Consider the following 22,104-nt stretch of genomic DNA (forward strand, 5'->3'; position numbering starts at 1 on the left):
GAATAAATATCTGATTTAGCCTTAACAATAAAAGCTTTTTATTATTAAAATGGGCCCCAATGCCCACCTTTTCTTCAAACATACAGTTTTTCTTAACACAGAAGAAAAATTAATTTGCATTCTTTTTTTTTTGGCAGACTTCAATAGAAATATATCACAATTAATAAGAGAGAGAATATTAATAGCCAACATGGATGCTATGTTAAATCAGCACCTACAGTATGAAATAAAAATAGGCTTTTGTATAATACATGAATTAGAGGATTCTTTTTTAAGCATCTTTTTGATTTTCAACTGATGTTAGAAATTGCAATCGGGGATAGTCAGAGAGAGATTAAAAGATATTTTCCTATTCAGGAGGACTAAATTGGTTTTGGATTAAATCTGATTGATTGCCACAGAGCTACATTAAAATCTCGAAGTAATATATGTTCAGAATCCAGGAATTTCAGCAGTTTTGGTTTACAGGATATCAAACAACAAGCAATCGATAGGTATAATAGAAGAATTAATAATTAGGTATGATTTTCTGTCTCCCACAAATCGCTGCTAATATTTCCATGACTACAGTTAGAATTAAGGATACAGCTGTAGTAAAGATTCGTAGAATTTCACCAAATAAATAATATATAAAACTAAACCTATGCCTTATGGTGTCTGAAAATCATTTAATCTATTTTTAAGCTAGTTACATTTAATACATGTAAATCCAATTCTGTTGTTTGTAAATTTTAATAAAAGTTGTTTTTTCTTAAAAAACAGCTCAATATTCTATAAAAAAAACTCAAATGTCTATTACAAAGCATTTTTTGCTTTGATTAACGGAAAAATACAGTAACTGTAATGGTATTTTATGTATTTTGAAGCTCAAAATGTGTCTCTGGATAAGTAGACCAAACTGATACTGTAGCTTTAGATGTTCTGTGATTATCCTTTTCTACATTGTCTGCTTCAATGTTACTTTTACTAGCCTCTTTCAGTTTCAAATTCCTTCATCTGCCCTGAGTTTGAATAAAGTATAACCATTGGATTTGTTTTTGTGTTTTAGATAATGAGATGTTGAACTTGCAGGTAGGCAGCTTTTAAGATGTAACTAAGTAATATAAAGAGATTTTATATATAGTGTGAAAAAGGTACAATTAGATGACTTCTGTGTTTATTATTACATTTAAAAGATAAATCTATGATTCAAAGGTATCCTGCTTCTTATTGAAAAAAACATATTACTGCAACTTATTTTTCTTTATTCAACGCACAGAATGGGAAAAAATGTTATATCCAAAAACAGCCTCTTTTTGATGTAATTTCCTTTATCTTCCAAATGTAATTTAAACACATGCCATTTTAGGTTCAATAAGAAATACCTTGATGTCACTCTGGGGTTCATGGAAATCAACAGAGAGGATTTCAAATAGCATTAAAACTCATTCCCAATGGCGAATGGAAACAAGTATAAATTACTCAATGTGACCTTCATCCATGAAAGGCATGTCTCCCACACATGAAATCACATGAAGCATCTGAACTCACATCTCTTTTTCTTTTCTGTCACAAATTGTTCCACTTTATCTGGTAAGTATAGAAAATCACCTTCCATCTGATACCGTTTACAGTGTTGGCAGAGTTCCTTTTGGTATGAATTACACATTAGTTGAGCACATTTCATTTTCTTGATAATTCTGTGAAGAGCTTCAGAATCACTTATAAAAATCTCAGAACAGTATCACAACAGGACACTGGAGATCCTGTTTCACGGACTCCATGAAGATTTGCTTAACCAGAATGTAAAGATCTGAACACTAAAAGAACATACTGTATAATCCAGACTTGTGCATGTGTTTCAGTTAAAAAGACAGTGAAGATATGATTATAGACTAACACAACAATCACAACGTGTCATTTATATTTGATTAATTTCCATATATGACAAACGTAACTCATTGGGTGTTTACAAAATTTGCTCCAGGTCCGCAGATCTCCACTGCACTGTTGTTTCCTCATTCCCGTTGATTATATAAAGAGCTTTGACCTGGAACAGCTTCAGGTGGCACAAAATATATTCTTGTCCTTGACAGAACATAACTGAAAATTAATTTTAGAAAAAAACAGTTGCTCAAATGTACATTCAGTGTTCTTTTGCATAATTTTAACATGAAAGCATAAAAACATGTAAGACTTATGCAGAAGCATATCTGTGTAAAATAATTGCAAAGGTTTCTAAATATATGTTATTACATAATTATTCACATCCCAGCATTTAGTATTTTGTTGCTCTTTTTTTGCTTTGATAACATAAAATTGTCATTTTCTGTAGAATTTGACTAAGTTCAGGCAATTTTCTGTGGAGAACTTTAGCCATTTCTTCCTGCAAAATGTCATCATCATCATCTACAGATTACAAGGTGTGTATTTGTAAACTGCTTTCATTGGTTCAGGGGGTGGTATGGGTTATTCTTCGCTGTAAAGTGCATTTATAATCAACCTTGAATTTAGGAAAAAAGTGAAACAGTTTTTCTGAATAAAATTGTCTGAATAATTTTGGAATCCAGCCATCCCTCAAATCTTACAATGGCACCAGGAGCACAGTTTGCAAAACAGGCCAAAAGCAAAATGTTGCCATGTTCATACCGCAGAGAAGGAATGATATTATTTTCCAACACTAAGTTTACCTTTTCATGGAAATAATACCACTGACGAGACTGCCCAAAACTCCATTTGTATTTCATCAAATTAAATCATTTTATCCTTTCTGACTTGAGAGCCCATTACTCTAATTGCTGTTGGGAAATTCATATATGTTCTTTTTATATTGCCATGGAACTCTGCTGCCAACACCTAATTCATGAGATCAGCCTCACATGGCAGTCATGGAAATATTGTTTCCTGTTGATACAAGAGTGTTCGAAGATTCCCAGTGTTGACCTTGGGTGTGAGATGATCCAAGAAACCTTCCCGCTACCCTTAAATTTTTGGATTATGGACACCACAATACTGTAATGCTTTACAAACTTTTTTTTTACATCTCTCGCCAGAGTTGATGAGGCTGATAATATTTGATCTTACATCTATGGACAGTTGTCCGACTTTCCTCATGTTTGTGGTTCTACTGTACATTAATTTTGTGTTCATCTTCCTTGAAAACCCTGTGGCATTTAAAGTGATTTCCTGAGTCCTCTATAAGCTTTCTGAATCTTTGTTAAACTACAAAATGTTATACAGTTATATTTGAAGGATATACAGTAGTCTTTTGGCTCATTTACAATATATGTATAGATTTGAACAGGGTTTCTTTATGGGAAATATACAATTTTTTTCATATCTGTAGGAGCTGTAGTGATTATCCATTTGGATTCAGTTCAGATAATGTATTTTAAATGAGTGAAGTGCCTTTTCATATGCTTTGACTACATACCATGTCTTAAAGCACGTTCAGACAGTCAAACAATTTTTAGGTTTTTATTCATCTATGAAACTACCAAACGCACTTTGTTGTTTCTTGGCATAAATGTTGCATTTCTTTTGGTTACATTGAATTAAGGTTCTGAATCCATTTGAACCTAATTGAATGTAGCAAAACAGGTGAAAAGGATTTCACCTTTGTTAAATACCATCATTGTCAGTTATCTACACAACCAATGTGCCAATAAACAATGAAAGTTTAGAATATACTGGATCTGTATGCTTCATAGTCTGAATATTTTGTTAAAAAAAAGCATTTCTGGAGAGACACGCCGGACCTTTTCCTTATCAATTGTATCACAAACATCATTATCACAGTCACTAATTATGTTTCAATGTACACAAGAATCCAATGGATTGGAAAAGTTTGACAACAGCATCCCTCTGAAGGAAAGGCTAAACCATACGCAAAGGGCATTACTGATTGAAACAAATGACAAAACATTTAAAAAAAAACGGGCCTCAAAGTTATAATGGGATGTGTACATAACATTAAGAGGGAACAATATATCACATTAAACATATTTTATTGTTTTCAGTAGTAGTACAGTATGTCTACAAAACCAGCTGGTTATGTTTATGTTTGTGTATTTATGTTCACCAAAAATATAATGCAGGTAGAACCAATAAGAATGCAATTTATATATACCTCAGATGCAATCAAAATTAAAAATAAAATACACAATCAGTTCCAATAATAGATCAGAAGGTGTGAATGGGGCTTTGTCATAAATGAGAGCAAACAAAAATCTCCAGGCAGGGGCCTTGCGCAGTGGCATCCAGTAAAGTAGAAAGGGTTGGAGATACTGTCTGAACAGGTCAGTCTTGAGGAGGCTGTGGGATGTGTGTAGGCCTGATATATATTGGTAGTTCCTTCTGTCATTGAGTGTGTAAGAGTGGAGAAGCATTAAGGTCTGGAAGATGGAGAACAGAGGGCAGGCATGGCTAGTCTGACAGGAGATAAAGAATGGATGGAGTGAGAGGGGGTATATAGAGTGATGAGAGGCTATGGATGGGAAGGGATAGAGCAACTGACAGAGCAGCAAGCAAGAACTAGAGTTATTAAATTGTATACAAGCAGTGATGGGCAGTCACCACATGGCGCGTAGTCAGGGAGTGGCATGTGAGAAGCGAGGGTTGGAAAAGATGAGTTGAACTTTAGAATTTTAGATGAGCTGGAGGGAATAGCAGAAAAGAATGTATTAAATCGTTATTTGAAGTGGCTTGTCGCCAGTGTTTTTTAACCACATATCATTGTATTCTGAAATTCTGTGCTTCAATTTACATATAAATGTCTAACAACCATCTACTATTTGTTGTGAGATAAAATGTTATTTGGGAAGCATTGGCTCATGGTTTACTTCTACACTTTCGTTCGGGCGTTCTCTTATGCTCATTACTTTGTAACTATACACTCTATACTGTACTTATTAGACTGGTAAAGAAGAGCATACTGGATTCATTTTTTGAGGGAGAATACCACCTGCATCATCACTCAATGAGCAGACAATGCCCTTGACTGTCATATGTACTGTAGATCAGGCAGGATTACCAGGGATTCAGACAGCAGTCACCAAAACCATTCCAAGAGCCCCACCTAAATAGTACAGACATGTTCCAAATCTACCATTCCAAAAAGGCCAGACCATTGCCTTTTGAGAGAGTTTGAATGCTCCAGAGAGTGTGAGGATGTCACTAGTACTGTGTGTCACTATAGAAATCTTATATTATACATAGAGTTATATCTATAAAGAGAAAAGGTTGCAGCAGTGCAACTCTTTGTCTGGAACAGATACTTGCAATAGATGCCAAGAAGTTCCTTTCATCTCTTCTTTAATGAATGCCCACCTTTTCTAGGCCCGTCCTTTGAAAAGCTGAAGCTGTGGGATTGTGAAGGATTTGGGGTTCCTGGGGAGGATTTTACAGTTGATTCTTCACTTTTTTTCCCTTTCCAGACGCAGATGCAGGCCTCAATGAACTCTGCGTGAAATAAGCGTGACTTTCCATCAGAGCGATGCGGCTGGGAAGAAGACGACAGTTAATTAAGACAGCTAATTGCTACATTTTACAGCTCAGCTCAGTCTCCTGCTCTTTTCTGCACCTGGTATTTCATGTCTGAAATGTAACCAAGCAGTTTCTGTAATTTTTTTTTAAAAAAAAACAAGCTTACCTCAGTTTTTGCATTTTTGCATGTGTTACTTTAAAACCAGTTTGCATGTATTTCTCAGCTAACCACAGTAAGAAAAAAGCATCATAGTTTCTGAGCTGCTGAATCTAATGAGCGGTTTGTGGTGCTAATGAGACTTACTTGTTATCTAATGCCCTTTGACAGCTTTGCCTAAAACCACCATGAGCAGTAAAAGAACGAGGAAGCTGTATGTTAGCAAGAGACGTGTGGATATACTGTATAACCACCAATATTAAAAACATCTTGTTAGCAGTGTCTCTTTATACTGCATACAGTTTAACTAGTCGGACTTGAAGTACTGTATTTATACCCAGACATTTAGTAATGTCTTATGATTGCCTGAAAATTTAAACATAGACCATTACTTTCTATTTCTTTAAACAAAACTCTTTTGTTCTTTTAAGGATTCATGACCCTGTGTTTTGTTTTTGTTTTGTTTTGTTTTTTTGGGGGGGGGGGATTAAATTCACTTTATAGAAATCCTCAAATTTCTGTAAAGCTCTATATTAAATTTAATGGTCTTTCAAAACATGTTTTCATTAATGAGCTGCACCTACTGCATGTTTCTACCAACTACAATCTGAACTTGAAAGACAAAAAAATATGTAAATGTGTTGATCTTTGATCATTTTGACATATGAAGATTCAAATTTCTAGAAAGTAATTCAGATAACTATAGTGCATAAAAAACTTAACTCAGCATCAAAGTAGCTGAATGAGGAACATTGTGGTTTTGAGGAGCTGTAGTGATTTCCCATTTGGATTCGGTTCAGATAAAGTATTTTAAATTAGTGAAGTGCAACTTCATATGCTTTGACTACATTCCATGTGTTAAAGCCAGAATATAATGCTGCTTCTTCATTGTCTCAACTCAGAAACAAGCAGACCAGATGGAAATGACAGCCCTAGTATATAAAAAGTAAATTAGAAAAGAGAAAGTAAATCAATTTTTAATCATACAAAATTTAATGCTTAAATTTAGCAAAAGAATATTAAAAGTCATTTTATATAGTGTGAATTTATATCTGAGCTGATTTCCAAGTTACAAGGCTTGGAGTGATATGATAATCTTATGTTTTTTTGCTCGCCCCAGTTGTACAGGGGGATTGAAATTTATACACTCAATAACGGGAGGAGAATCATAAAGGATCAGGCTTGAAGAATCTATCTGTCTCACTCCATTGTTGCTGTCATCCCTGCAGCCATTTTAATATTTTCCCAGTGTCTTTACTCATTTCCTGTGCCAAACATTGTTTTCAAATGCAGTCCGTTTGAAAATGAATACTGTAAAGTATGCCTTGCTCTTAAAAATGCTTAAAAACCTGGGTCATTTTCTAAGCAATATCTGCTGGAATATCAACAAAAATCAATTTGAAGACACCACCATAAGTAGATAAGCAAGTTTCCATGCCTCACACTTCTTAAAAAAGGATAAACTTTCTTACAGGTTGTTAAATTCACTTTTACTTTCAGTAAAGTAAAAATAATAAAAAATCCATCATATAAAGTGCCATGGTCCTTAAACGCTAAAAAGCTTTGGTGCAATCTTGCTTTGTTTTTTTTCCTTGCTTCAATTGAAACGTTTACTTTCTTGTAGTTAAAATTCTGAGACTTTCTTTTCGATGAAAGTCAGTTAGGAGCTTTTGCGACTCAAGTGTCACAGCCTGCTGAACACTTTTTCAAGTGTTATGTGTGTTGTACAACAAGCACCAGTGCAATATCCACTTTCAGGCTGCTGTAGCTTTGGCAATCAGTCTGCAGCCAGGCAATTTCTCCCCAAAACAACTGCTGCAACTGAAGCAGAGGTGAGATGTAAACTTTAACTGATTAGGTAGACATTGGCTAAAACGTGTTTGCCTTCTTACATTCACGTGTAAGCTTTTCGTAAGACAATATTTTTTTATTTAATCTATTAGACTCACACTAACAGCTTTCCAGCACTTTTGATCTTCCCTTGCAAGATTTTAATCAATGAGGTTTTGAAAAGCTAACAGGGATCAGCAGCTCCTGTACTGAAGGCTGTATGATCCTCAAGTTTTTATTTCAATTGTGATCTTGATTACTTAACTGTGCTAATTATTTGAAGAAGAAAACAGAGACTGTCATGTCAGTTGTGTGATAAAGAAACCATCTTGAAAGGCCTGGAAAATCCATTGATTTCAGAAGTAAGACAGAGTGAAAAAGTCAAGGTTGCCTTACTTTTGCCTTAGCAAAGACTACTAAAACTTTTGTTTATTTCCAGAAGTATACGATTTTATATTGCAGAAGCTCTGTGAATCCTCTTGCCTTCTCCTTTTCAAATTGAACAGATGAGAATAGCCTCTAATGATCACGAGATCTGTGTTTCCCTAAACAACAACAAGCTCAACAAGAAAATAATGTACAGATTCCAAGAATTACACTTTCAAATACTTTTTGAAAGTATCCTGCTTGTTTTGCAGCACACACTCTCATGCTGAGTGAATCAATATGTGATTGCGTTTAAAAATAAGTCACCGAGTTATATCTGGCCCTACAGTATATGCAGGAGAAGATGTTATGCTTAAATAGATCACATTTGAACTTAATTTGTTTTATTTTTTTCTCTTTCTGCATGCACTAGGTTCTGGCAGGTGATGTTTTGTGAAATAAGATGGTGTTAAGACCTTCTGTTGGCTTGACTACATAAAAGAAACAAGATACTATTCCATTTTACGCTATTTGACCAAATGTTTTTTTTCGAAGTGTTTAACAGCCTGATTAAGCTGAAGAAATATGAGATTCAGATAGGTTGCCTCTGACTAATTGCAGCAAACAAATGATCTCTTGAAGATCCATTAGTTGAGTCCTTTTTTTTCTAATAGGAAAATAAAAGACTGCTTCAAGGGCCTTTTTGTACTAAACTGGATTTAAAAATAATTAAAAAAACGGGATTCTGCTGTAAATGAGAAAATAAAAGTTTATTCTCTATTACTTAATGTCTCTCTAGTCTACAAAAGAAAAAGAAGCTAAATTATTCATTTGTTGTCCTAAACTTTATTGATAATTTCTAAATTCCTTGTTAATAGCTGGTAGCTTGAATGTACCTTAAGGTTATTATTATTAAAAAAAAGATAATATCATTCCATAAATAATATTTAATAGGGAACAGAAGAAAAAACGACATTATGGCAGTCTGGGGGTTATTCCATTAAGGTCACATACTGTACATCAGATGAACAATTTGTTTGCAATCAGATTGCTGAGCAACACTGAGCTCAAATAAATGTAGTATTATATTTCCACTACATCAGATAAATACAGCACATCTGAATTCACCCAAACTCCAGAACTACATTTTCTTGAATTTTATTTTAAATACTGTAAACCTTTACTGTAAACCATAGTAACCTGGAAAGTACAGGTATTGTTCCTTGATGATTGAACATGTGAAATCCCAATTGCTGTAATAAAGGTAAAAAAATCTGTAGTGGTTCCTTAAGGGATTTTAGTCTTTCTTACCCAGCACCTTAACTGTTATATAAACACAGGTGTAATGAGGTAACATCTCACTTGAATATTACAAATGTACTGTATGTTAACTTTTATTATTCATTCTTCATTTGGAATGTAGTTGCCACACTTGCTCCTTTTCTAACATTTTTCAATTCTGTTTTTTACAAGGTTAGTTTACAATATTAATGATGTTTTTCAGACATTGGCATTCATATTAATTGTAATTAAGATAAGAAAAACTATTAGTGAAGAATTACAAGGAATACAGTGTCCTTAAAGGGCAGCAATATTCCTTTTCACTCTAACATCATTTCAGAATTACAACTCCTTACATGTGCCTTCTCTAGTGAGTCTATGATGTCAAGCACAGACAATGTAATGGGTGCCTGCATGACTGCAGTTCAGTAGTTTGGTCAAAAACTAGTTAAGGTGGACAAGAGGTATGATTCGGATGGTGAGATTTAATGGAGTAACTCACCTGACTGGGGAGAAGGACAAACCATTTGGATAAACAGAGTTTTTGGAATCCTGCACTTTAAGACTGAGCCAAGGAACTGCTGCCAGTCGAAAGATTGGGTGGAGGAAGGGAAGCAAAGACACAATGTGAAGGTGAGCAAGCAAAAAACACGATACTATACACGGGATGGTGGAAATGGGTGAGATTAGAGTTTGACCTCCTCCCTAAATGTGTTTTGTGGGAGATGGAGGAGAATTCTCATGGATGTGTGAGGCTACAGAAGCACAGAATCGGGGTTCAAACCATGTAATTGTCAGAGCAAAGATAATACTCTGTAGTGCTAGCACAAGGAAAACTGCTAGAGAAAACCATGATGCAAGATGTACTGTATAAACTCACAAATGATTAATCTTGAAAGGAAGTCACTATTTGTCTTTCAAATAGATTTCAGGAACTTACGTGTCCTTAAGTGAGGACTCCACGGAACCGAAATGGAAGTGTTTTAGGAACTTGTGAGCCTGTACTGAACAACTTTGTTTCAGAAAAAAAGGGAAGAGAAGAGTTCAAGAATTGGTTGATTCACAAGCTAACACGATGATTGAACTCTCGCAAAGTTTATGGGAAAAAGAAACAGTGCTAGCAGAATGGAAAAATAGTTTCATCATTAAACTCCCTGAGCTCGGAGACCTTACTGATAGTCAAAACCGGAGAGCATCTCCTGCTTTGGGTATCAAGAGTCATACTGGAGAGAAGAAGGAAAGCTCTAGAATCCAGCCATTTTATTTACTGGTTAAGAAATGTTTACAACACAGCTCAAACATTTGTAAACTACGGAAAATTACAGAAATTATATATCTCAAGTGGCCAAATCTGTAAAATGTACATCTGAAAAGGTAAATTTTGCACTTAAATTAACACGAGTTATAATGACTTTGAGTGACTTTGGTCCACTTCCAAATAGGAAAGAGAAAAAAGGACTGAGAGTTGTAGTTGATCCCCTTGTGACCATTCATATAAGATCATTTTATAGATCATGCAATATTGTTGGATAATAATGAAGATTGGAGACATCTGGAAGGTAACATACAAAAAAATAATGACTATTTTTCCCTTTCACAAACCCATAATCTAATGAATAACAAAGGGAACTAATATAGTAACTAACTAGGTGGGCAAAAACCTGATACTACTGTATACAGTATATCATGCATAAGTAGGCATATTTAATAAAGTATTGGTTGTTTTGCAGTAATTCCTTGGTCCAGAGACGCTCTGATCTTCTTGCTTTGCATTCAGTTCATTGTCCTTTTAGTCTGAGATCGGGACCCTTGCTAGCTGTAGTAGAACTGAGCAGTCTAGGACAAGCATAGCCTGAACAGGAAAGAATGTACTGTAGTTGTAGCAACACAATGCACAAAATGTGCTTGAGCTGTTTCAATGAGCATATGCACACTGCAGACCAGGCAAACAGGTTTGAACCCATGCTAATGGCACACACTGAAACAGAAGCATCACACCAGTCTGGGTAACTTAACATGTAATAGCTATTAAGAAAGGATAACACTTCTGTAAAAACTGTTAGTGCATACATTGCCGTTCAAGTGCTCCTTGCTATCTCTGTGAAATGATGAAAATTATTGAATGAATTCTTATGATTTTGCAGGTGAAAAGGATAATAGATAAGTATAGCTTTAATTCCCCTAACATTAATAGTGATTCTGGAGTTACCTTTTTTTATATTTATAGTATAAATGCTATAGATCAATGCCAAACTCAGATACTTCATGAAATGCCCAAGCAGAAGCTGAAGTCATATGCCATCTTATCTATACCTCCCAGAATTCTCACAGTGACTCTGGTAAATGTTGAAGAGAAATTTTAAACAGCTATACTCTCAAAGAGGACCTAATTGTCACAGGTAGAACTTACTGTAGGTACTGCTGTACTTGCTGAGTAAATTCCTGTTTTTGTATTGTGATCCAGTTGCCAACATCTTCATTCACAACAGAAGTAAACAGTAACTGGGGATGGAAAAGTCATATTCTGTGCAGTATACTGTACTTCTTTCTCAAACACGGACTGTGAGTTAGTATTTCTTAACAACCTTCAACCCATTGTGGTGTAGTGGTATAGACAGTACATCATTCTTCAAGATCTACCTAATTAACTGTGGGCACTTCTCAAACTACCCGAGCAGAATCTGAAGTGTTATAAATTTCAGTGATAATGTGGCTTCTGCCCAAGGTAACTGGGAATTTTCTGAAGTTCATTTTGGCCAACTTCAGCACCTGCTCAAAACATATATACTATATATATATCAAACAAATTATTCATTATAACTTTTTTCTTTTGAAGAAACTTCCTTGAAAAAAAAAGTCAGAAAGCTGGCTCCAACAACTTTCAACTTTGAGAGAAGGTTTTTCTCTCCAGAAATTAAAATCAATCAAGTGCAAGTTAGCACCCCATACTTGCAAGTTAAACATAATTCACATAAGGACCTGCTTATATTACAGTGGCAAAATCCCTAAGTGATTTCTTTCCCAATCAAAACTTCATTCATTACCCACTTTCTCAGGCAACTCCCCTACAGTGTCTGAATTATGTGTCGAAGTCTCCTCCCTAGGGGGTCTCCCCTCCCATAATATCCAATCTGTGATGTCCAAGGCAGATCTAAATATCTTGGGCGCAAATTGCTTCAGGCCTGTGGAGCATGATTCTCTGTCATCTTCATCACATTTCACACCTCTAGAACTGATAACAGATTAATCTGGTCCACAAATATTTCATCAGACTCCCTTGACTGGGGCAAGCTGCATTAATTTAGCAGAGAGCACTCCAATATTGGAAAAAAAAAAGAGTAGGGAAAAAGAAAGGGAATTTCAGAATTTATGAGAAAAACAAATAGCATATCAAGGAGTGTTTATGTGTGTACAAGGAGAGGGGTGAAAAAATTGAAAGGGTTTCCCACTGTGTTATTAGAAAGGCAACAAAAGCAAGCTGTGGCAAAGTTCTCTGCTTCGATTATGTATACGCTTTTATTCAATCATTGTATCGCTCTGTGTCTGACATATGGTCAATAGTGCAATCTACTAGTGATCAGAATAAACCAGCCGCCCCAGAGCAGCTTGGAATTTCATTAGTTCACTTGCAACATGAGCTCTACAACTAGAAATTTATTTGGAAACACAAATTTAAACGCAATTTTTTATCTTTCTCTCCTTCCAAATGTCAATGTTACAAGCCCAATGCCCCCAAGTAATTTTGCTCAAATACATTAAATACAGACACATGTATTAAATATAGTATATTTTACTTGTTTGGCATATTTTCTAATGCTCTAAAGAAAAGTGAAATTTCACATACCCTTGTTTTCTCAAAGCAGTTGTTTAAAGAAGCACTGCTCTATAGTAAAAGGAGAAGAACGGCTGATAGTAAACCTTCATTCAGATTTCTAATTCAATTTTCTTGTAGACATTTAGCGAAGGCACACATTTTAATGAAACAAATGAAGGACCTTTTTGTTTTTCAATTGACTTTTGCCAAAGTGGCAAAAGTAACCAAATGAATTATCTAAGTGTTTGTTCAGATTTTCTTCACCTGAAGAACGATGGAGGTTTCCCAGAGTCAAATTTCTTTGGTCAGCAAGGGGATCTGAATGGAGAAAAAAAAAACAAAATTCAGATTCCATGAATGCAAAGGACTAACCTTGGGTGAGATTAAAGTAAAGATTGAGAAATCTATCAAATAAAGTTAGGGCATGGCCAAAAGATGGAGGCTAACTTGTGACCATAATGACATGACCCTGTCTGCTGAATTCTGAAAATAACCCTTAGTTTGCACATTTGCATATCTAGAGGACAAGGTTTAAGAATCACCTTAACCTTGAATGGGAAATAGGACGGTTCTGGATTTTGGATTTTCTTGGTAACTTGGTAATGTTGTTGATGGGTGCTGTGGGCCAGAAACCCGGCCTTTCTCACTCTTTAGATTGCTCACCACTGATGTTAAGCCACCTTGTGTAGGAAAGTCACAGTAAGGGCATAGTGAGAGAGCATCAAGGCTTGTTTACAGCGGGTGGCAGAACAAACGGTTTTTGCTATACTGTACAGTACATATTGTTACAAATGGGGGATTACAAAAATGGAGAAAATCAAAAACAGACCAAGTGGATAAATTAATAAGTAAAATAATCGTACCCCCCCCCCAACTTTTAAAGATTTTTGCCAAGGATAAACCCCAGTGGTTCATATAATTAGAGGCATGTGCATTCTTTGCACTCCGGCACAGCTTTGGTGAAATTAGTAATAATTCAGGCAGACTATTACACAAATATTTATTAGGTTGCAACACACACAATAAACAACACATAACATAAACATTCAACACACATGGTACCTGATGTACAAACTTTCAAATAAGGCATCCCAGAGGCCTATCATCCTAACCACCCTGAAAACCCCAGACTGCCACCAAGTATTTTACTCTTAAATAATGCCTACAAAGGCCAAAGGAAGAGATAAGCTGCCTTCTAAACTAAATAGAATACAACCCGTGGTTAAATCTCTCTTTCTGTAAACCTGGATGCTACCAAACGCATGGGAACCTACCCCCTGTTCTAAAACTGCACTGTCTAACCAGGAGAGGCCATTTTTAACCAAGGGATTCTTTAGTGAGGAAATCAGATCTCCATAAAAAGCAAAGCATAGAAAGCTCTCTTAATTAGATTCAAACACTCAGCTCTTGTCTGGTCTTTCTGGAATGAACAGGAGCAAGGACCTCTCGCCTTCGATTTCTTCCTCTTCCTTTTGTTGTACCCTCTTTCTTCACTCTGCCCCCATCTCCTTCTGTACCTGCCTCTTTCCTGGTGTCTATCTGGACTGTTAGTCAACACATGACATGTAATCATTTACCCAGAACTTAATTAACTAAGGTAAACCAAGATAGGCTTTATGATTGCATTGATCACTGAATCTGGGTCCCTTACATTTCAGCAAACATCCCCTTGCTTTGAAGCTGGAAATGTTGGCAATAGGAACAAGTAAAGGTTTATTCCATGCTGAAAAGAGAAGAAAAGAAACAATGTTTCAACTGTAGGGCCTTCTTCCAGTTTCTGGTTGTAGACAATAGCCAGGTGTACACGTCATAACATTATTTCAAATTATTTTAAAATATTTTGCACACTCATAGATTATTGAATGTAGATCCAAATAAACCTGAGAAGTGGGAGACTTTATTATTTCTGCTGATCTGAGGAACTGAGCAGAGATTCGTAAGAATTGCATACTTGCAACAACGCTGAAACAAACTTTAGTATAGATTTATTTTTTGTTTTAGTGAATCTGATATAATGTAAATAATGAGTTAATATACTGTAATAGACATATGGGTTTTATACTACAGATATCATTATCTGGGGTAGGTTTGCATTAATTGATTTTTTAACCACTTTACCTACATGTAGTTCATAGTTGCAGGGGAGCCAGAGCCTGTCCCAGCAAGCAACAGGTGCAAGACGGTACACAGCCTGGAAAGGACTCCAGCCCATTCAAGGCCAGACACACAACCGCAGACACACACACTCACACCATGGCTGGTTTGCCAGAAGCCTACTACTATGTTTTGCATTGTGGGAGTAAACCAGAGTAAGTGGTGAAAACCCTTGTAAACACAGGGAAAACAAAGAAACTCCATGCAGACAGCACCCCAGATCCGAAACTGAACCCAGGGCTCCAGCACTGCAAGGTAGCAATGTTAACAGCTGCTCCTCCATGCTGCCCTTAGTTGATTTTAAAGAGTAATTTCTATTTACATTAAGAAGAATAAAGCTGGTAGGTTAAGTTGGTTATGCTCTATCAGTATTGAGCATTTAATCTAATAACAGCTTAGTACATTTTAAAACATTTTGTTTACAGAACAGTCTTGTGTTTTTAACAGTGTCTATCAAATAAGCGCTGTACTAATAGGAATTCATGCTGTAATAAACTCCTTATGTGTTGTAGACTTTTATTGGAGTTGGCAAAATTTTAATTTACTTTGTTCTATGTGATTTTATTTTTTCACTGTTTGTTTTGAGATTTACTGTTACAGCTGTCTTTTTGTTAACACAAGAGAAGACTGAAATTGTACTATTGTAAGTTGTAATATATTGCTCTTAAACTCCTTTGTTTAGAAGCAGTTTTAATATTTGTTTTATAAATAAATAATTTCATTTTGGTTCATACAGTATGTGTATCTGACAGATATCTGCTGAGAGGAAAGCACAACATACTGTTATATTGCTTTCAAACTCATTTGTTGCATTTTTAATGTTTCTTAGTATATACTGAGCATCACATTCTTTATATATGTGTATGGGCAATATATTTTCTTTCTTCCAAAGAGCATGGAGTTTGGTATTTTGATTAAATGCATTGGTAGTCATTTTGAGTCGGTCACTCACAATTAACGATTAACATTAGTGACAGAGCTGAATGGACGGAGTTGTTGAGATGATTTAACCTCTTGAATCCAAGCTCAGTGAAAATCGAGAAAGGGGACCATAGAAAGGTAATAATGTGTGCCATTTATCAAGGGAAGAATACCTTCGCATCCGCGTGAGTTCCCTGAGGCAAAGGGTTGGAAGGTGGACAATCCATCCATTTTCTAACCATGTTTTCCAACACAGAGTATTGGAGAAGTTGGAGCCTATTCAGGCAAGCAACAGGCACAAGGCAGGAAGCACCTTGGATGGGACAACAGTCCATCGCAGTGCAACACACAAACACAAACACTCACACACTCACAGCAGGAAAATCAAATTTTTCCAGAAGCCACATCACCTACTAGCTTGTCTTTGGACTATGGGAGGAAACCCACTCAAACGTGAGGAGAATATACAGTACAAACTCCACCCAAAGAGGACCTCCAGGAATTAAACCAAGGGCCCCAGTGTGGTGAAGCACCAGTGCTACACTGTGTCCCTATGCTGCCATATGTTGTTAATGTTTTCTGAAAATATTGGCCACAATATTCTACATGTATTATTGTCAATTGAGCAGCTAGGCAAACTACAGATATGCAGTAATGTTTCAACTAAAATCTATAATTAATCTCTTCATTGCAACAACTTTCAGTCATCTAAGCCAAAATGTAGAGGAGATATAAAATTATAGAAATCTGCACTACACACATCTTGCTATGGTAGATACTGCTGGGATTTGGGATTGGTAAACAAAATCATTATTTTGTTTTGTAGTGTCTGTTTGACTGATCACATTCTCTTCTCATATAACCTCAAGGAAGACCAGGCTCTCCAAGTTATAATCAGGAGAAGTAGCATTGAAGTACACTTCCACTGTAAAAAAAGAAACTTTTGCCTTCTTTACTGGGCCTAATGTGAATTTGTCCATTTCATAAAATTGGATTCATGGAAGATCTCTTAGGGATTTTATGGGGAAAGTAAACTTACTGTATTCTAATGTCTGATACTGCAGTCTTGAAGCAAAGAACACTAGGCTATACCTTTAACTATGCAAATATTCAGTCTAACTTCTGATGCTTATGTGTTTTAAAGTAGAGAAGAAGTATGATAATTAGTACTTTCAATCGCATAATCACAATTAAATAGACCTGTGAACTTTTGTTTTCCCATAAACTTTGGTTGGTAGTGACGTTTTGACCGTCTGAGTCACACTTTTTTTAATAAATGGTGTTTAGGAGTGGTGGGACTGTGGCTAAGGATCTGTGCCTGTGGCTGAAAGGTTGCCGGTTCATATCCCTACTCCATTGGGTCTCTGAGCAAGGCCCTTAACCCCAACTGCTCCAGGAGTACCGTATAAATGGCTGACCCTGTGCTCTGACCCCAAGCTTCTCTTGCCCCATCTGTGTGGCTGTGTGTCTCATGGAGAGCAAGCTGGGGTATGCGAAAAGACAAATTCCTAATGCAAGAAATTGTATACGGCTAATAAAGTGATATTTTCTTTAAAAGTCTAAAGATTGGGATGTGGTCAAAGCTTAATCATGCCCATTTCCCCCTACTGTTGTGTAAAAATTATGATTTGAACATTGAACATCCTTGCTCTGGCAGCAGTGCCGTGACATATCCCTCATGAAGAAGGAGGGGGGGTGTGTTTTGACAACACGATCCTCATGGACAGGTTGTTGTGGTCCTTATTGGGCAAGGCAAGCTGAGCCAATGAAACAATCTACTTCCAAATCAGTCCTCATCTCCATCTTTAATTATGGTTTGTCCGAACTTTGGAATTGAATGACTGTGCTTGCATGCGAAGAAGCAACTCGGGGGTGCTTGTCAGCATAACAGGACTCTTGAAAGATGCAGGACTCAAAGTCTCTTACACTTACAGTACAAGGAATTTCTCACAAAGCAGGCAGGCTGAGTCTCAATGGGGCTGGGCTGACAGACCTGCTGTAGTTGGCTAAGAGTTTACTTGTAACAATGGTATTGCATTCAAAAATGTGTGTGTTATTACAGAAGCCGACCTCCAAGAGAAAAAGAAATCTAATGTCTGACCATAAATGAGGTGACTTTTATGATATTCCTATTTTCTGGAAAGATGTTGACTTCCATATTTACTATAGGGATTGCAAGGTAAGGGAATCATCCGTATACCTTTTCCAGATGATGTGCCTTCCACACATTCTTCCAGGCTTTATTAACAAAGGAAATGTCACTGTACTATTTTCACAGCTAAAGCATCCCTGATCAAGTACAATATAATAGACTCCAGCTACAGTACATGAGAAATGAAAGGAAAGTAAATACAATAACACAAGGTGCTGTTAATTCTAAAAGAAATCTGTGACAGTTTGGCAAGATGTACCAAGATTCAAAGCTTTTCTATTTTTTTCCTCAGATAAAGGCTGTACTAATCAATGTTTAAGATAATATTTGTGTGAATAAATAATAGCAAGTGTGTGACAGTAAATGTATAAATTACATATGTTCTTTTCATTAAAGGCAATCTTGGAGCAATACCAGATCTCATGGAATAAAAAAAATATGAGGCGACAGTGTGATGTTGCTGCAGTAATATTAAATATATGAATAAGATACCGTACATAAGCTGCAAAAAACCTTAACCAAATAAGAAAGACAGAACACATACTGTAGATACTACTACTTAAATGTATATTATATTTTGTATTTGTATCTGGAATGAAATATATTTTAAAAGTTATTTTAAAATGAAAATCTAACACATTGTATTTTTTGTATAGTTTCTGGTGTCTTGTTATCCAAATAATATTTTTAAACAAGTAATGATTAATTGGACCTATTTAAATAAATATTCTTTGAATTGATAATATAACATTTGTTATTGTTTTTGGGATTCATTTAGTGGTCTGTAATTGGAGATATGCATCTCTATTTTGGTATAATGTTCAGATATACTGTATTTATTACAGTATGTTGCTGGAAAAAATACATTTATATGTCCTACTACTGTATATCCCAGGCTGTTTGTTAATGGATGTTAATATACAGTACACTGTAATACAAGGGGTTAACATATGTCCACAAATGCTTATTTGTTGAAAGTACACTGAGTTATAAAACACACCAAAATGTATATCATGTTTCTCAATAGTCGTTTTATAGGATAGGGAAAGGCGTGTAGGAGCGACTGGGACATGTTTAGTGTGAGTGAATTGTAATGAACTCTGTTATTAAAATGTTAGGTATGGGACAAACAACCCGACTTGGTACTTAGTTGCAGCTTTTTATTCCTCTCGAGAGAATATGGGGTTTCTTAGAGTTGCTGTGTCCTGCCATCCTTAATTTCAGGGTGATATAAGCTCCAGATATTATGCCTTCTCAAGTTCAGAGTACAAGGCCTTCTGGAACTTCTTTCTTTTGCTACTGTGAAATATGACGTGGATGATTAAAGCTTCTTTATGTTTGGCTGATAAATTTATATAATAGGAGTAAATGGGAAATGCAATGCTCCATAAGAATTACATAGAGTAGATCTGATGGCAGTGACACCTGACCATAATTCTCATCAAAACATATTAATTAATTAATTTATCCATTTACCAAGTGCTTCACCCAGTAAAGAATTGCAGGGGAGCAGAAGGCCATCCTGGGTGCAAAGCAGAATACACCTTGGCCAGGGCACACACAGACACAAACACGCATGGACTCACACCAGGGCCAATCTTCCCAGAAACCAATTCAGCTACCAGTTTGTCTTTGGACTGTGTGAGGAAACCTGACCAGCTGGAAGAAATCCACAGAAATACTAAAAGAACATACCAACTGCATACAGATAGCACCCCATGATTTTAACCAGGGCCCCAGTGCTGTGAAGCTGCAGTACTAACCACTGCACCACTCTACCACATCCAAAACATATTAATGTATTTTAATATTTTTAAAACAAAAACAAATGCAGAGTAGTATATTGAATTCATTTGTCAGAGCCTGAGCTTGGTAGAGGGCTGAACTACAGAAAGAATCATAAGCAGCTCAACCCTTCTGCTTCATACTGCATATTCCCCTCTCACAGACTGTAATCTCCAAGAACGATAATGTTTTGGGGATGTTTTTCTCAAAACACAATAATATTATCCTCCACTTTTTATTTGCTTTAATCTCTGGGAAAATCAATCAGGTCTTAAAAAAAGATGAAAAGTTTTGCAGAGGTGAATAATTTTTTATGTAAACATCTAAAATAAGCAAGTAGCAGATATTGAGTTGCCCTGTAGTTAAAATGTAGTTATTAAAGTACTGACAGCATTAAATTTTAAGCCTTCTTTATTGCTTTCAAATCTCTTATATTTCACTACAGATGTCAGCAGTTCTGAAATGAGAAGTTAACACTTTTGTTGCCAACACAAGCGTGGCATTCAAATTCAGTCGACTACCAAGAGGACATGGGCATAGACTGCCCCTGCTTTTTATGTGACAATACAGCTTTGATATTGAATAATACCGTAAATTGTAATTAACAGCAAAACAGCTTGCACTAAATGTTACACTCATGTATAATAAAATTAAAGAATGGAGATTTTAATGTGACTCACAGGGCTTCATTTAAGAAGAATAAAATGATTTCCACTGTGTAATCCACGGAGAACAATAACTGTACCTTTGTACATTAATTTAAGCCATTTCATGGCAGCTTTATGTAACCAAAATGGATTTATGCTTTTCTTAGTGTAAGCATGCTATTTTGGACTTTGTCCATGTGACAGGGTGCCTGTTTTTTTCTTTCCCAAATGAATGTTAAATACTCCAATACTTTCCTGTACCCTTCCTGCATGTTTGTGAGTGTGTATGTGAAACATATGAAGTGTGAATGACACTTACCCCTTTTTTCCCCCACTAAAATCACTGCAGTGTTCCCCATTGGAATATGATGTTGTGTTGGAAAAGATGGCCACCAGTCCCCTTTCTGATTGTAGTTTCCCACACTGCCACATCAGCAATACTAAAAAAAAAACTGGTGATCTTAAAGAGAAAGGTTACTGGTAGACCATCCATAAATAACTGTTGTATGATTATGTTTTTGGTTTAAATGTACAAAAACCATCACATGACTTTGTTAAAGCTTAGAAATTATTCTGGATTTGAATTAAGTACTTTATTTGTTTAAAAGTGTCCGCCTCTGTTAAAAGATATGAGCAAGTCCCTTTAAGACAGGATGGCCCTTGGGAGGAGGAGCTATAAAAGCGACTGGGAGAGCACAGTAGATGGTTGGTGTTTTGGAGGGAAAGTGGGCTGAGAGGTGCTCCTGTAAGGGGGGTTGTTATCCCTGTTTGAAGGCAATAAGTCCATTTTTTGTTTGCATTTGAAGACTGCTGTTTTGGGAGGGTTTTTTTGTTCTTTTAAGCCAAACCTGCTTGGCTGGTGGCAGTCCATTATTTAAAATAATAAATGGGATTAAAAAATAAACTTAGAAGCACTGACTCTCCTTATCCAGCTATCTCTGGCTGAATGTATAGGAAAACAAGAAGGTTTACTGATGGGAGGAGCCTATCTCTGGGCCTGTCTAGCACATGGGTGCAAGAAAGCAATTGATCCATGGATGTCATTCAGCTGTTTCTCAAAAGGAACTAGGGTGTAAGTGTATCAGCTTTAACAACATGGCTGCAAAAACGTTGTTCTTAATTAATACACTTCCCTGTAGTTCCTGTTTCCTTGAGCACAGAAATATAGTTGCTTTCTCTTTTCTGAACTAAGAGCAAAGCAGCAATATCTTTTTGTAACACGATGTCCAAAATTGTGCACAATATTCTAATCCTAGTGCAGTGCACAATTGTAAGATATCATCCATTGGTTTAAATTCTACACCTTTATCTATACAGTACATTCTAACATTCTGTTTGCCTTTTTATTGCTTCTCCATAGTGTCTACAAGATGAAAATGATGTGTTAGCATAAACAGTTAAATCTTTTTCACAGATAGCTTCTTCAAGTTCAATGTTTCCCATCTCATATTTATAGTTAGTCATTTTGGTACCTGTGTGTAATACTCTACACTTAAATTAAATGTTATCTTACAGGTGCTTGCCCACACTTGTA

The 22,104-nt window shown here is 36.0% G+C and overlaps 1 long non-coding RNA gene across 2 annotated transcripts; it reads right to left on the reverse strand.

Moving 5' to 3' along the window:
- Positions 1-3,513: 3,513 nt before the first annotated feature.
- On the reverse strand, positions 3,514-20,978 carry LOC148654749 (uncharacterized). 2 transcript variants are annotated; one of them, XR_015941400.1, is made up of 4 exons: positions 20,890-20,978; positions 13,176-13,229; positions 9,600-9,675; positions 3,514-5,479 (listed from the first exon to the last, which is right to left on the reverse strand). It is a non-coding gene; the product is annotated as an uncharacterized LOC148654749 (long non-coding RNA). The 2 variants fall into 2 exon arrangements; XR_015941399.1 differs by having other exon boundaries at positions 9,600-9,678.
- Positions 20,979-22,104: the final 1,126 nt, after the last annotated feature.

Source organism: Lepisosteus platostomus, chromosome 9 (assembly GCF_059453375.1).
Source record: "Lepisosteus platostomus isolate fLepPlt1 chromosome 9, fLepPlt1.hap1, whole genome shotgun sequence".
In the NCBI taxonomy this organism is placed as follows: Eukaryota; Metazoa; Chordata; class Actinopteri; order Semionotiformes; family Lepisosteidae; genus Lepisosteus; species Lepisosteus platostomus.